At 39.6% G+C, this 14,295-nt stretch overlaps 1 long non-coding RNA gene across 1 annotated transcript; it reads left to right on the top strand.

Annotated features, from left to right (window-relative positions):
* The first annotated feature begins 8,204 nt into the window (after positions 1-8,204).
* On the top strand, positions 8,205-12,421 carry LOC108248781. The gene is made up of 5 exons (XR_001809161.3): positions 8,205-8,496; positions 8,720-8,827; positions 8,923-9,045; positions 11,940-12,021; positions 12,203-12,421. It is a non-coding gene; the product is annotated as an uncharacterized LOC108248781 (long non-coding RNA).
* Positions 12,422-14,295: the final 1,874 nt, after the last annotated feature.

Here is a 14,295-nt window from a genome sequence, read left to right as displayed (position 1 = left end):
GACACTTGAAGTAATTTTAGTGCAGTAATTTATTTTAGAAACTTTTACTCTTTTTTGCCTCATAAAGGAGATACAGTAGATAATGCCTATATGTATTTTCTCCCATTATTGTCAGAACTCTGGGATTTGTTTGTGTTTGTGTGGTGTTTCTCCTTCCCTATCAGAGTTGCAGTTCTCCTGGAGGGTGAGACTGAACAGTGTGCTCCTCCACACCTGCTCACAATCAAACCATCAGCTGGAGCTTAAGAAGAGCTGGCTGACAGTCATCGAATGCCTGAGTATCCACCAATGTCGTACCTCTAGCCTACTTTGAGACACCCAGGTTTCTCCAAGGGATTTTCTGACTTTATGCTAACATTCATTGTCTTATCATCCTCCAAAGTTACCTCCAGAGTGCTCTCTGGGACCCAACTCTCTGTGATAACCCCTGGATCCTCAGATCAAGTGTCCTGGAGCCATAACCTCCCGTATCCTGACCTCCACGACCAGCAAGTTAAATATCATTCTTCAATGTCTGCCTCTAGCAAACTTGTCTGCCCTCCACTGTACCTCCTTTAGCTCCTCGACTAAAATGAAGTGCACCACGCAGACCAACAACTTCCAGACTCTGCTCACTCCTACCTGGTTCTTTACAAACAACCTCAGACCAGTAAGACCTTTCCTCAGTTCCCACTGTTTGATCGGACCTCTGGTTACCACTTCATTATTCCTTCCCTCACAGCGATCTGTTGCCATCTGTCAAGGAATCCTTCCAGACCAGCTATCTTCACTATTTCTCTGTGCAATAAAACCATTAAACTTGTTTCTAGTCTCATGAGAGCTACTTGTTTATGGGTTAGAAGTTTGACTCAAAACAGGACATTTACGCTGTTTTGAAGTTTTGCTATTTTTCTTTTTCAACATTCAAGGGTCTGTTCTCACTTTCTGAGGATGGCCTGGAGAACTTGCAGCTGAGAGACTCGATCCTCATTGATTCCAACGTAGACCAGCTTATCAAACCTGCCAAGGCAAAGTCCAGGAGCTGGAGATGTTCAGAAACATTAAATGTTCCAGTCAGGTTAGACAAAAATTATCTTCTGAAATCAGGACCAACAGTCAGACCAACCAAAACCACTAAAGGAGTCAGGGACAGCTGGTGAGGGTGTTCACTATAATCATGATATATTCATCATTTCACTGTGTTTAATTTAGTACACCAAGTTATTTATTTTTATCAATTAACAGTAAAATGAACAGTTTTGGTCTTTCTGATGTTCTTGCCTCCGATCCTATTTGTGGTGTTCATGGACAGGATCTCAAGGCGCAGTTGTGGTGAGTAGGCTGTCTAATTTGGGAAGTTCAGAGTTTTCTGTCTGGTTTTTGCAAACAAAGCGGCTCTCTTGTCTCCAGTCCATGACCTTCAGTATGCACTGGGGCAGTTTGCAGCTGGGATGAGAGTCAGCTCTTCGAAGTTGAAGCAATGGTTCTCAACTGGAAAAGGGTAAAATGCTCCTTTTGGGTTGGAAATGAGTCTCTGTGTCAAGAGGGAGAATTCAAGTATCTCAGAGTCTTGTTCATGAGAGATACGATGGATTGAAGGATTGAATCTTGTCTGTGCGGAAAACAGATCTTGTTGATTTGATTTTTGATGGATTAATTTTTCGATCATCCCAGGATGCATTTTTCTTCCACTCTCACAGGGAAATCTTCTGGTTTCACCTCCAACAGGCTACAAGCATTGAAAATTCCAGTCTGTCGCAGACTCCCAATCTCATCTCCATGGTAACAAGGAAAACAATATCCCTTATGTGACAAGTGGCCTCGACTGCATAAAGTTCTTTCAGTTTATTCACTCTGTAAGACACATGAAGTTTGGGATTTCACGCCACTGTGTGTCCTGGCTGAAGAGATGCCTCTAATAATGTCTTTAAGGAAACAACATGATGATGACAAATAACATGCCCCATCTGCACTATACATCCATCTGTTACGATTATCGTTCTTAAGCGCTGCGCTGTATCATTTCCTGACGTGACAGGAGATTCAAATCCAGCATACACACTCACGAACTAGCTGCGTCACCTTCTTCCTTCCCCAAAGAGAGCAGAGGTGTCTGCAACCTTGAGCTCCCAGCCAGCACAGCCACAAAAAAGATTTATTGATTGTTTGATGGAATGTTTCATGTGTTTGAAAGGATATTAGTATGCACTGTTTGGAACATAGTTTATCTATTCATCCACTGTTAATGTAAAAGTAAATTATTATTTGAGAAACTAGTTAAATAGTCAAAGTTAAAATGAACTCATTGTTATTTGTAATATTTCTCTTTTTTGTTTGTAGCTTTTCAACCTACTCATGTTGACTGCTCATATAGGCAATGCATGCTGCTTGTTCATATGCTTTTGATGAGATTCATCTAAAAGAGAAAAGAAATGATGAATAAAAATGTCACTGAAATGAGTTGTTCCTGCGTTTCTTTGAAGGAAGCAAGCCTTTTCCAGTTTGGGCAAAAGCTGAAGTGGCTTAAGAGAGTAAATAACTTGACAATGCTCGTAGGTTCCAGAAATTTGTTGCCAATTGTGTTCAGCTGATTAGAAATAACAGTGAACCAAATCAGTGGCATTATGTGGAAATTTCAGAAACCATGGCCGCTCATCCTTTGTGGTCTTTGTGATTCAGACATTTGTTCAACAAACTGGCTGTGGGTTTCCCGAGGTTTCTTTGGGAGCATGAGTTACATCTGACACCCAGCACTCCTTCAGAATTACTTGTAGGTGATTCTGAAGTAAAGACAATTCAAGTGCATGCAACTGAAACCGGTAGCAGTAATGATATCCTTGAACATCTGAGTCGGTTTTCCTCTTGGTCAACACTTCTTAAGGTGGTTGGAAGAATTAAGAGGCCGAGTTCAAAACTGCAACATAGAGATTGTGTGACTGTTGAAGAGCGTGAAAGGGCAGCTGAAGCAGTGATTAAGATTGTACAACAGCAAGCTTTATCTCATGAGGTAAAGATGCGTCAAGGTGAAAAGAACATTCCGAACTCCAGTACTCCTATCTGGTCTGAAGGACTTCTTCGTGTGGGTGGGCGATTAAAGCAATCATCTCTCTGCCATAAAGTTAAACACATGTTGATATTACCCAACGACAGTCACATCACTAAGCTGATTATCTCAGGACCATGCTAAGACATGTCATCAAGGTCGAGGCCAGGCATAAATGGAGCTTAGGTCCAATGGATTCTGGGTTGTTGGTGGGAGTAAATTGTGTGTTCTGTCGAAAACTTAGGCGGCCAACAGAAGAGCAGAAGATGGCTGAACTTCCTAAAGAGCGTGTTGAATCTTCTGCACCTTTCACATATAGTGGCATGGACTGTTTTGGCCCTTTCATTGTGAAGAAAGCCAGCAAAGAATACAAGAGATATGGCTTAATTTTCACATGTCTCTATTCTAGAGCTGTTCACATCAAAATGCTCAAGGACTTGTCAACAGACTCATTTATAAATGCACTGAGATGTTTTATTAGCATTAGAGGAGCTGTGCAACAACTGCACTGTGATCAGGCCTCTAATTTTGTCGGTGCCAGAAACGAGTTCAAACAAGCATTGAAACAATGTGACACTAAGTTACTAGAAGTTTTCCTGGCTGATAAACAGTGTGAATTTGTCTTTAATTCCTCCGCTGTCAGTCATGCAGGTGGCTTCTGGGAAAGATAGATCAGAACCATCAGAAATGTGTTGAATGCTACTTAATGATGCTTCCCTCAGGACATTGTTATATGAATCCATGGCTATTGTCAACAGTTGTCCATTGACAGTGGATGGAATCAATGATCCTCAAGCATTGGAGCCCATAACACCGAACCATCTCATTATGATGAAATCTAAGATTGCTCTTCCTCCCCCTGGAATGTTTGTCAAAGAGGACCTATATGCCACAAAGAGGTGGAGGAGAGTGCTGTATCTCATCGAACAATTCTGGAGTCATCGGAAAAGGGAATATTTGTTGAACATTTCCACATGACAGAAATGGCGCTCATCTCAGCGCAATCTTCAGAAAGATGATATTGTCATTATCAAAGATGACAACCTTCAGAGAAATCACTGGCAACTAGGACGAGTAATTGAAACTGTTCAAGGCAACGATGGCTTGGTCCGTCGAGTCAAAGTTCAAGTGGGAGAGCGAAAGCTAAATGGCTCTTCTAAACCCTTAGTTATTGAGACAGCAGCTTGAGATGGTGAAGAAACAGAGAGCGAGCTGTAACTAGCGCCCTTGGAAAGCAGAATGAGGTATAAATACGCTTAATTGTGTTTGTGACAGACTCATTACTCGATTAAAGTGGAAAACTGTGTATGTCGAAGAGTTAAGGATGACTTATTCATTTTGCGAACATTAGCGTGTTTATTTGTATACCTGAAACATATTTGTAAAAGGCTCAAGGACGAGTTCATTGTATTTGAATATGTCAAATAATTCTGTATCTTTTCATTTTGCACTACAGTTTCCACAGTGACGAAGGCAATATTAAATTGCAGCAGCCCCAGGCAAACAGACATTTGGCTCCACCCCACGGTAGCCCCACCTACCTCTGTGCAGAGGCAGGTCATCAGCAAAGCACAGGATCAGCAACCTCCAAGCCAAACAGGTATGGGGTGAGACACAGTGTACAAGTCCCCACAAACCATCCACACCACCTCTCACTGTGCAGGCCCAGCCGGGACAGTCCTCCAGTGGCTTGGTGCTCACACTGGCCCCGGCAAAGAGAGCACCATTGCGTAGTGCTTTCTCCATGTCTGCAAGGTTCTCACCCCACACATCAAGTGAGTTGTGTTGGATAGGCTGGGAGGAAGGGAATGGGCATCATGCCGGCATGAATCCTCCAGGGGGCCTGCACAACCGGGCCTCTCCTGAACCACCTATGCCCATACCAATCCAGCACTGACCGAGGCCAGGAGACCACTGGGATCTCCAAAGAGCCATCCCGGAGCATAGTGAGCCCACTGCCAGCAGCCCGTGACCCAGAGACCCACCGGTTCAGCAAGGAACCTTATAGGCCTCCAAGGCACCCTCAGCCTCCAAATCCCCTCTGTCTACCTCGGCATAATCCAGGTCCACCCGGCACAAAGGTAGAAACCCCACCGTGAGTCAGAGCAGGCCCCAAACCTCTCAGGGACAAGCCCTGAACCTACGCTTACCAGCCAAAAGCGGCAGCAGGCCAGACAGGAGGGCATAGCAGCCCACAGCTCAACCCCACCACCACCCCAGGGAAACACTGACATGGCCAGTCCGCCCAGAGACAGCACTACCCCGGTGCCAGCATCTCTCACCCCCCTGAATTGAGGGGCAGCAAGCCCATACCCTCTACGCCACTAAGAGATGCATTTAATTATTGGAGACCAAATCAATTAAAATTCCTTCTGTTGGTTTTTCTTACAAGCAGACATTCTCTCCATGGAAACAAAATCTAATTAAAAATCTTTTTGAAATAAGTTATATTTAATTTCTTTTTGCTTTTCCAACTGTAAGGGACCAGGCCAGTCAAATATGAGGACACAAAAACAAATTTAAAAAAAGGTGGGTTTTATTCCCAAAAATAACAAAATTCAAAGAGTTTCTTTTTCAGGGCCCTTAAAAGAGGTCAAACAAAGAAAACTAAACCCAAGCAAAAATAACAAAACTTCCCAGTTTCTCAAACAAAAATAACTGACTCCACATAGTTTCTCCCAATCATCTCATTAGGGGGTCAGCCAAAGATTCTGAATCCAGCCCAGCTCAAGAGGATTCCCCCACAGCACTGGCAAAATAAGAAAGCAAAAACATGTTAAGTCTGACAACATGAAACATACAAAAGCTAACTTAAATGTGCGTGCTACAACTAAGAACTAATGAGTTTCACTATTGTCAAACAAAAACATACATATACTGTAATGAGTATGAGATCTGTGAACTTAAATCAAAAGAGTGTTGCTGTGTGTGATTACCACCTGTGTGGCCATCACATCAACTGTTAAGTATCACTTTTTTTGCAACACCTAGAACTGCAAGGAGGGTGTTACACCTGAATGTTTCCAAATCCACTTTTGTGATGTCGCCAAAGAGATAGTGAGGGACAGATGGGAATTGTGTATTCTAGGCATGTTGATAAGTCTTCCCAAACCTTCAGCCAAAAGCCATACACAGGCAGCCAGTGCCAAAGAGCACGAAGATAGTTATCAGGAAGATCTATGCAGTTTGGGCATGTATTCAGAAGTAAGAAACCCATTTGGATGCATCAGTGAGGTGGGAGAAGGTGAACGTGGTCTTCCCAAGCTTGCAGCATTCTTCTCGTAGTTGTCATCTGAAAAGTTATGATAGGGAAGGATAAACACTACACAGACACTCATGAGCCACGGCGTCACCGGTGATCCCTGTGGTTTTAAAAAGGTTAAGCTGTTTTTCTTACTGACATTTTATCTATCCTACAGCATTATTCTTTACTGGTCATTTATGCAAATGAAGTGATGGGGTCATTTACTGACTTTTCGAGCAGCCAATAGCTACTTCTTTACTGAGTAGTTGGCGACAGTGCATGGGCAAAGTTCGTGAAATTGAGAGAAAAGACATTCTCCATGTTACTGCTTTAATGTGAGTACACCGCAGTTGTATCTGATAACAAGCTGCTAGACTCCAAAAGAGGCATTAAACATGTTAAAAAACATTTTTAGAGAAATACATTGGCAAACAAACTGCTCCTGAAGACAAAATATTTCAGATTTGAAAATGAATATTTAAAACAAATGAAGGAACTGACTGATCAACTAGGTAGTGATGGCCAAATGAAGCCTCATGAAGCAATGAGGCTTTCCGGCCCATTGCTTTGCTCAAAGGTTCATTACTCGGTGCTTCATTCATTGCTCACTAGTGACATCAAACTGTGGCAGCCTTGTCGCACAAATAAATCATACTTCCAAAAATATTAGAACGTAGCATTGACTGTATGCACTATTGTCACAATAAAGTTTTTGTCAAACCCACGTCTAGTAACGGTAGTGTCTATTGAACCCTTTTTAACTGTGTCATCTCTTTGCAGTTCTGAATGATTTGTACCCAAAGTAATCCTGCTAATACATATATTGACTGTCAGTTGTGGTTGTGCTTTCTTTTATGTCATGGCCTGATTTAACAGTAAATATATCTGGTGCTTTAGTGTCTTGGGAGTGGAATGATTGTTGGGGCAGACACTATGCTTTGTGCTTGTGACTTGCTTCGTAAAAAACAAAATTCATTTGAAATGATCTTTTTCTGGGCCTTCTGGTTTTACAGTCAGATAATGTGCAAACATTACACAAACCTTATTGTGAGTTATCATCTCAAAGTACTCTCAGATGGGAGAGGTTTTTCTATTTTTTGTTGACTCCATTTCAACCACTGCCAATGAAGAATATTCTGCTGACGTGTTACCAAACCACCTACTACAACCCACAAAGCAACAGGGTTCACCATGCTTTTATTTTGAAAAATGATGTGCAAAATGAAGCAGTGACGTGGCCAATGTAATGCGAGGCATTGTTTGTCATTGGTCACGTGATACGACACAAATGTTGAAGCGGGGCTTCATCTGACACTCCCCCTTTTTACTCAGTACACGCCTCGAAGCCTGGCTTCAGATGTCCCATCACTGTTTGTCAGTCTATACAAGATTGTTGCCACAGCTAATGAACCTTAGCAAACACAAAAATGGCTATAACTTAGTCAGATGTAAAGGTGGTAGTAGCTATACAACATATACTTTGAGAATGAACACATTTCACAATATCACATAATTTTGCATGAGATCATGCATTATGTAATTTACAAGGTTTGGTCAAAACTAAGACTTCATCTCTTCTCCCCATTAGCTGAACTTAGTTTAACCCTCCCATGGCCTTCAGGCCAAATGGACCTGACGTTTGAAGGGCTTCTCTTCCTCTCTTCAGTTACGAGGGCTTCAGGGGGGTTAAATCTCTGGCACAAAAAACAGCGGGTGATATGCATTCCTTTAAAGAATACAAGGAATTTATTTTAAATTTATATTTACTCTGCCTACAGCCACTCTGTTTTGTTTTATGTGACATTAAAGTGTGATGATCACAGACATGTCAACCATTACTGATGATCAGGTTGATTTGTGAAACAAACAGATATCCAAATATGTACAGATGACTTCCTATTTTTCTGCTCTTCCCCATTTTCATGTTGGATGTTCTGCCTTTTTTTGAAAACATGCACAACTGTTATGTCAAGATTAGGAAAAGACTAAAATAAACTTTGCAATTATTGAGGCTTCAGTAGCTGTTAAATGTATGATGGTTTTAAGGAAATAATGTCGGAGAAACTGTACATTGAGCCTGGCACGGTAAAGAAGGTTCACTTTGATCAGGACAGAAGGGAAAGCATAGTGGACATCTATGTCAGTTCAGAAAGCCTGAGAGTGTTTGACACCCCCTGGATGGAGGACACGTCTCCAAACACACAAGGACCTGCAGGAGCTCGACACATAGGTAAAAACTAATCATTGTATTTCAATAGTTTAGTGTCTCAACTTTTTTTAAATTATTTAACCTTTATTTTACCAGGCAAGACATTAAGAACAGGTTCTTATTTACAGTGTCGGCCTGGCAAAACAAATGTTGAAATATCACAATATCAGTTTACAGTGACATAGAGAGGGTATTAATACTTGTTTTTTGGCTTTTTTATTGAATTAAGTAAATTTTGTTTAAGTGTCTTTTGTGAATGAAACAAAGAGGAATCGTGTCAAAGGTCTCGCTGTGCTTCTGGGTGTGGTGTGTCTTCTGCTTCTGATTGTAATCATCTACCTTTCAGTCAAAAGTAAGATTTTGTGATGTTTTGTTTTGTTTTTTTCTGGTCAAATTCACATGTTGTAGACTGTATAATAATATATCGGGCCATCATCTCTGTAACAGTGAACAAAGACCAGACTTGCTGGGGAAGAGAGCAAGCACAGGTATTGTTAAACAACACAGATCTCAGGACGTTAAACGAACAGTTCACAGCCAATAACACTGATCTCATCAGGATGCTCAGAGGTAAGCAGAGTCGAATAATTCATCATCTTTGTCTGATGAAGTGTACAATAACTACATTTGAAGCGCTCTGTTTTACAGTAGGTGTTCAAAAAACAAAGGAGACTTCATAAATCCAATGATACAAAACCCAGCGCAGTAAAATCAAAGAATTATATTATTATCAGCACACTTTATTATTCTTCGTTCTTACTGGATTTCTGTATAGTTTATGAGTTAAACCAAAAATAGGAAGTATATAAAAAGAACAATGGTCATATGTCACTCCACCTGCGCGGCAAAGAGAAGTGCAGCCTACTTCTTCTTTTAAAAGATAAATAATTCAAGCAAAATATAAATATATAAATATATAGACTATGTTAAAGTGTGTGTTTTAAAAAACAAATGAAGCTCCTTTCACTCACCTTGAAATTATTTAATGATAAATGTGGTAGTTGTTAGGGAGTTAGGGAGATATCTGTAAAACTTTTGCAAACAAATATGGAGGTATCGTTCAAATTACAGGAGGAGAAAGAGGTAAAAACAACACATAGGGAAGTTAAATTTCTGTATGCTTTGTTACCTGTAATCATTTTAAAGAAGAATCTTGTGTTGTGATTTCAGAGCCCTCTAAAGTGAATCATATCAAATCTTAACTTTGCTGTTACACAAACCTCCCCCCACTGTTAATATTACCATTAGCAGAACTTCCTGAGTCTGTCTAACAACATTAATATTCCTCACAAGTCAAGCAGACACAAAGTAAACAGTGATTAAATATTCTAATTAAAGCACTTTTCAGTTTTCAGTTTTACGATGTTTTGCTATCGTGACTATTAACGCAAAATCAAGCAAAACCTGAGAAATACAAAATTTTTATTTTATTTTGGAATACAAAATAACCCCAAATAACTCATGAAGAAAAGATGTGACGTCACTTCCTGTTAACATCAGAATGCCGGGAGCGTGCAGGAGCAGCGACCGAAGCCAAAATGTGCGCTAATGCTTCACATTTGCCCACAAAGATTTCAGCAAAGGACCGCGCCAAACACCACAGTGAAGTTAGTTTGAAGTTGGATATTCGCGCTCCGCTGTGTTAGCAGCGTCTAGCTCACGGCTGACTCGAAACAGGAACGCTAATGTCATAAATGCATCAACAAACACTTTGTGTCTGCAAAACATGTGAGGAGAGCTGCAGACGAGGGACAATCCAGAAATGGTCATGAATGTCAGTTTATAAGCTATCAAAGTTCTCAAATAAAGCGCCTTTGGAGAATGTCAATGTTTGTTGGTAATTATCTTACAAAACTAGTAAGTATTTTTGATTTATTAAAAGTTATGTTTTTTATTGATTTTAGTAAAAAGAAAAATGCAACTTGTCATCGCAACTTTTAGGAAAATGCCCCATAAAATCAGGCATTTTAGCCCGCAACAATCACAAAAAATGCCTGCGAAGTCCTGGAGGGACTGAAATTGGGACATGTCTACAAGTGAATGCTAATATTTGTAACTTTTGGCTTAAAGCAATAGTCCGTTTAGCTAAACTGTAACTTAAAGTAATAGTCTGGACATCTTTGAAGTGATGTTCTGTCAGATAGTCATCATTAGTTAGTGCTGTATCAGCTGTGTCATCAGCCATAGAGCACCAAGTACTGAGAAAGAAGCAAAAGGCTAGGCTAATGGCTACCCAAACAAGTAACAGGTTTTTTTTTACTGTTTTTCAAGCTTAAGCAGGAGCGCTAGCTAATACTATACTACACTTTGTCATGACACTGTTTGTTTAGTTTGTCACCTTTTTCTCAACCAAACAACATCTGTGTTACTACATTTATATGTGCGGAGTATATAGACTGTGCCGATGTTGTTTAGACTGTAAATGTAGTACTTGTTTGGGTAGCCTTTAGCCTAGCCTGGTTGAAGACTTTTGCCTCTTTCTTCTGACTGATATCATGGCTGATATGGTATTAACTATTGATAAGTATCTGACAGAACATCACTCCAAAAGATGACTGGACTATCCCTTTAAGTTTCAGTTTAGCTAACTAACGTTAGCAAGACTAAGCTACTGTAATTTCTAAATTAATGTCAGGACTCCCTTGGAGGAACAGTTTCCTCTTAACCACACCTGCCAGACTAAAAGTAAATAGGTAAATTGTTTTCAAAATGCACAAATAGCAACAAACATCTTTAGATCAGAAACCATAATTGTTTACATTTTTGTGCCTCTATGAGCCATAAAAAGGGAAGTGTTTCATGTTGTAATTTCTGTAGTATAAATAGCAGACATTACAGTAAAACAAAAAAAAAGAAAAAACAAACAATACAAATCGATCAAAACATGTCCTTTGTAAGCCAAGCAAACAAATACCTTAATGACCCTCAGGAGGGATGAGAGGATGAATAATTTGCTGTGGATTTAGCTACATAGTGGAGCATCTCATGCAGTTTAAAGCTTAGAACTCCACACTCTTCAGTTTTGAATAGAAAACGCTCCATGGATGGGAAGCAAAACATCTTCATCTACAGAAAAGAAGTCCAGTTTTCTTTGATTTTAAACCTTTAGAGACAAATTGATCTAGCATAAAAAATGTTTGGCAAATATTAGCAAGATGACAGAAAAAAGTGGCCACGTCTCATCTGTGAAAGTTACTGTAATCTAGGAAAAGAAGCTGCAAATTAAAAAAAACTATTTGTTGTGATTTACTTTTATGGCCTTTGTTGCTTCAGTGGTCGGGTTCACGACTTCCCAAAACAAAATATAGATTTTTCATTGAGAAAAAAAAATTTCAACATGCATGTTTTGTTCATTCAGTTATTTGCTTACAATGTGACAATTTTCAACAAATTTGAGCAAATAATGTAAGACAGCTTACAGAATGTAGCTTTTTATGAACAATTTGTTTCTCCTTTTGAAACAGAAACTAAGAGGAAAATGTCAGAATCCTGGTGGTAATAATCAAAACTAGTGATGAAGGGATTGTGGCTGCAGACTACCAAATGGTATGTTTTCAATTTGTTGTTTTTACACAGCAGTACCATTTACATACAATGATATATTGATTATTATAAGATTAATAATATGTTTTGTCACTATAAGGACATAATTTGAATAGCAATTCAAAAAAGGCATTTGTGTATTCTGTGGCCTTATTTGTCTAAAATGTATTTTTGTCTGTTTCAGGTACCATGGTGTTAGACGTGCATTAACCAAAGAACTATTACATGTTTTGACTGGAAACAAAAAAGATGAAGATTTGTAGGAATTTGAAAAATCTGTTTCAGCATTCAAAGAGGCTTTTTGTACACAAGTGTTTTTCACATTTTGTTTCATACTTTATTATTTGTGTTACATTACAACTTTAAAAAAAATAAAAGTTAAGACGTACTGTTACATTTTAAAGCTGATTTATCTGGAGTTTATCTGAGTGTCACTGAAACCCATCTTTGCAAAGTTGTTTTGGGGGTTTAACTACATATCTCAGCCTTCAATCTACTGATTACTGGTAGGGCTGCACAATGTTAGAAATATTTACACATTTTCCTCAGTCCTCTTGTTCTCTTCAGTCAGCACCATCATCTAAACCAGGTGTGGGCATCAAGGCCAGTCAGAGTCCATCAGATTGACCAGATATATTATAGTGACCTAGGATTTATTGTTTACTTATTTATTGCTGGGTGTGGACAAGACATTTTGCCCCATTCCCTGGCAGAGGAGATCCCAGCAAAAAGTAAGGTCTCACCATCCATCCATCCATCCATCCGTCCATCCATCCATCCATCCATCCGTCCGTCCGTCCGTCCGTCCGTCCATCCATCCATCCATCCATCCATCCATCCATCCATCCATCCATCCATCCATCCATCCATCCAACATCCAGTCAATCTATGTTAAAATGAGTTGTTTTCTTATCTTAGCCATTTGAAAAATACTTTTTTTAAATTCAAAAATTACTTCTTAAATTAAAAAATAACCACATAAGGTTCTTGGTGCCTGCATTCATGTTATTTTCCAATAAGGTAAAAGGTGGCGTCTGCCCTCCCTACTATTACCACTTCACAGGGGTTATCCATTGACTTTGTTGCATCATATAAATATCTTGGAATAACAATCAACAAAGACTTAACTTTAAAGCCCCACACTGACAATCTGCTGAGGAAGCTTAAATTAAAAAAAGTCGTGGTCCTCGTTTTGTGCCTGGAAACAGCTGTTTTCTGCCACCTTCTTGGCTCTCATAGACTACGGAGATATTGTGTACACGAACGCCTCTGCCAGCTCTTTACGCCTGATGGACGCTGTCTACCACAGAGCTTTTAGTTTCATTACAGGCAGTAAACCTCTCACTCATCAATGCACTTTATGATCTCTGGTTCAATGGCCATCATTACATATCTGCTGACTTTTACACTGGTACACACTCATTTACAAATCCATCCTGTGTTTGGTTGCATCATATTTGTTTTGTTATATGACTTGTAAAGAGCACCATTGCAGCATTCGCTCCCAGGCTTTTATCACCTACAATGTTCCATGACTGCGTACTGAACTTGGTAAAAAGACGTTCTCATACTCTGGCCCCTCCAACTGGATCAAAAGCTCGAGAAATTTAAACTTTTAATAAAATAATCTTAGATCGCTTACACAAACACTTGCTCCTGTTTCTAACGAGTTTTTCAGTTTTGACTTTAATGTCAGTGTAGCTTATGTTTTAAATTTTTTGATATAGTTCTGTAAAAAATAATATAAACCATGATTTATTTTATGCGGCCTTTTATTGATTGCATTGTTTTATTTGTACTCAACTAGACTAGCCTGTATAAATAAAGGAAATTAAATCAAATTTAGCGACCTTATGTATATAATTTACTTGAAGAATGCAGGATAACGATGTGACCTTGCAGTGAAAAGGGCCTTTCTGGCTTGAGTTTACATGTTCTCCCTGTGCACACGTGGATTTTCTCCAGGGGCCTCATGTACAAAGACTTGCGTGAATTTCTTACTGAAACGTGGCGTAAGGTCAAATCCAGAAAAGTGCGTACGCACAAAAAAATCCAGATGTATCAAACTGTGCGTACGCCGGAATCCACGCTCATTTCTTTTGTACATCACAATCAACGTGGAATTGAGCGCACATGAGAGTGGCCGACTCCTCCTTTGACACGCCTCCATATAAATATGCAAATTCATTTAAATATGCCCTGCACCTGAGGAATGTCGTTTTTGCACTATCGCAAATCATGTCGAAACGGGGAAAGAAGAGGAACTTCACAGACTGT

This window comes from Kryptolebias marmoratus, linkage group LG3 (genome assembly GCF_001649575.2).
Source record: "Kryptolebias marmoratus isolate JLee-2015 linkage group LG3, ASM164957v2, whole genome shotgun sequence".
Taxonomy (NCBI): Eukaryota; Metazoa; Chordata; class Actinopteri; order Cyprinodontiformes; family Rivulidae; genus Kryptolebias; species Kryptolebias marmoratus.
The sequence above is the reverse complement of the archived record's forward strand: the minus strand, read 5'-3'. Positions and strand labels throughout refer to the sequence as shown.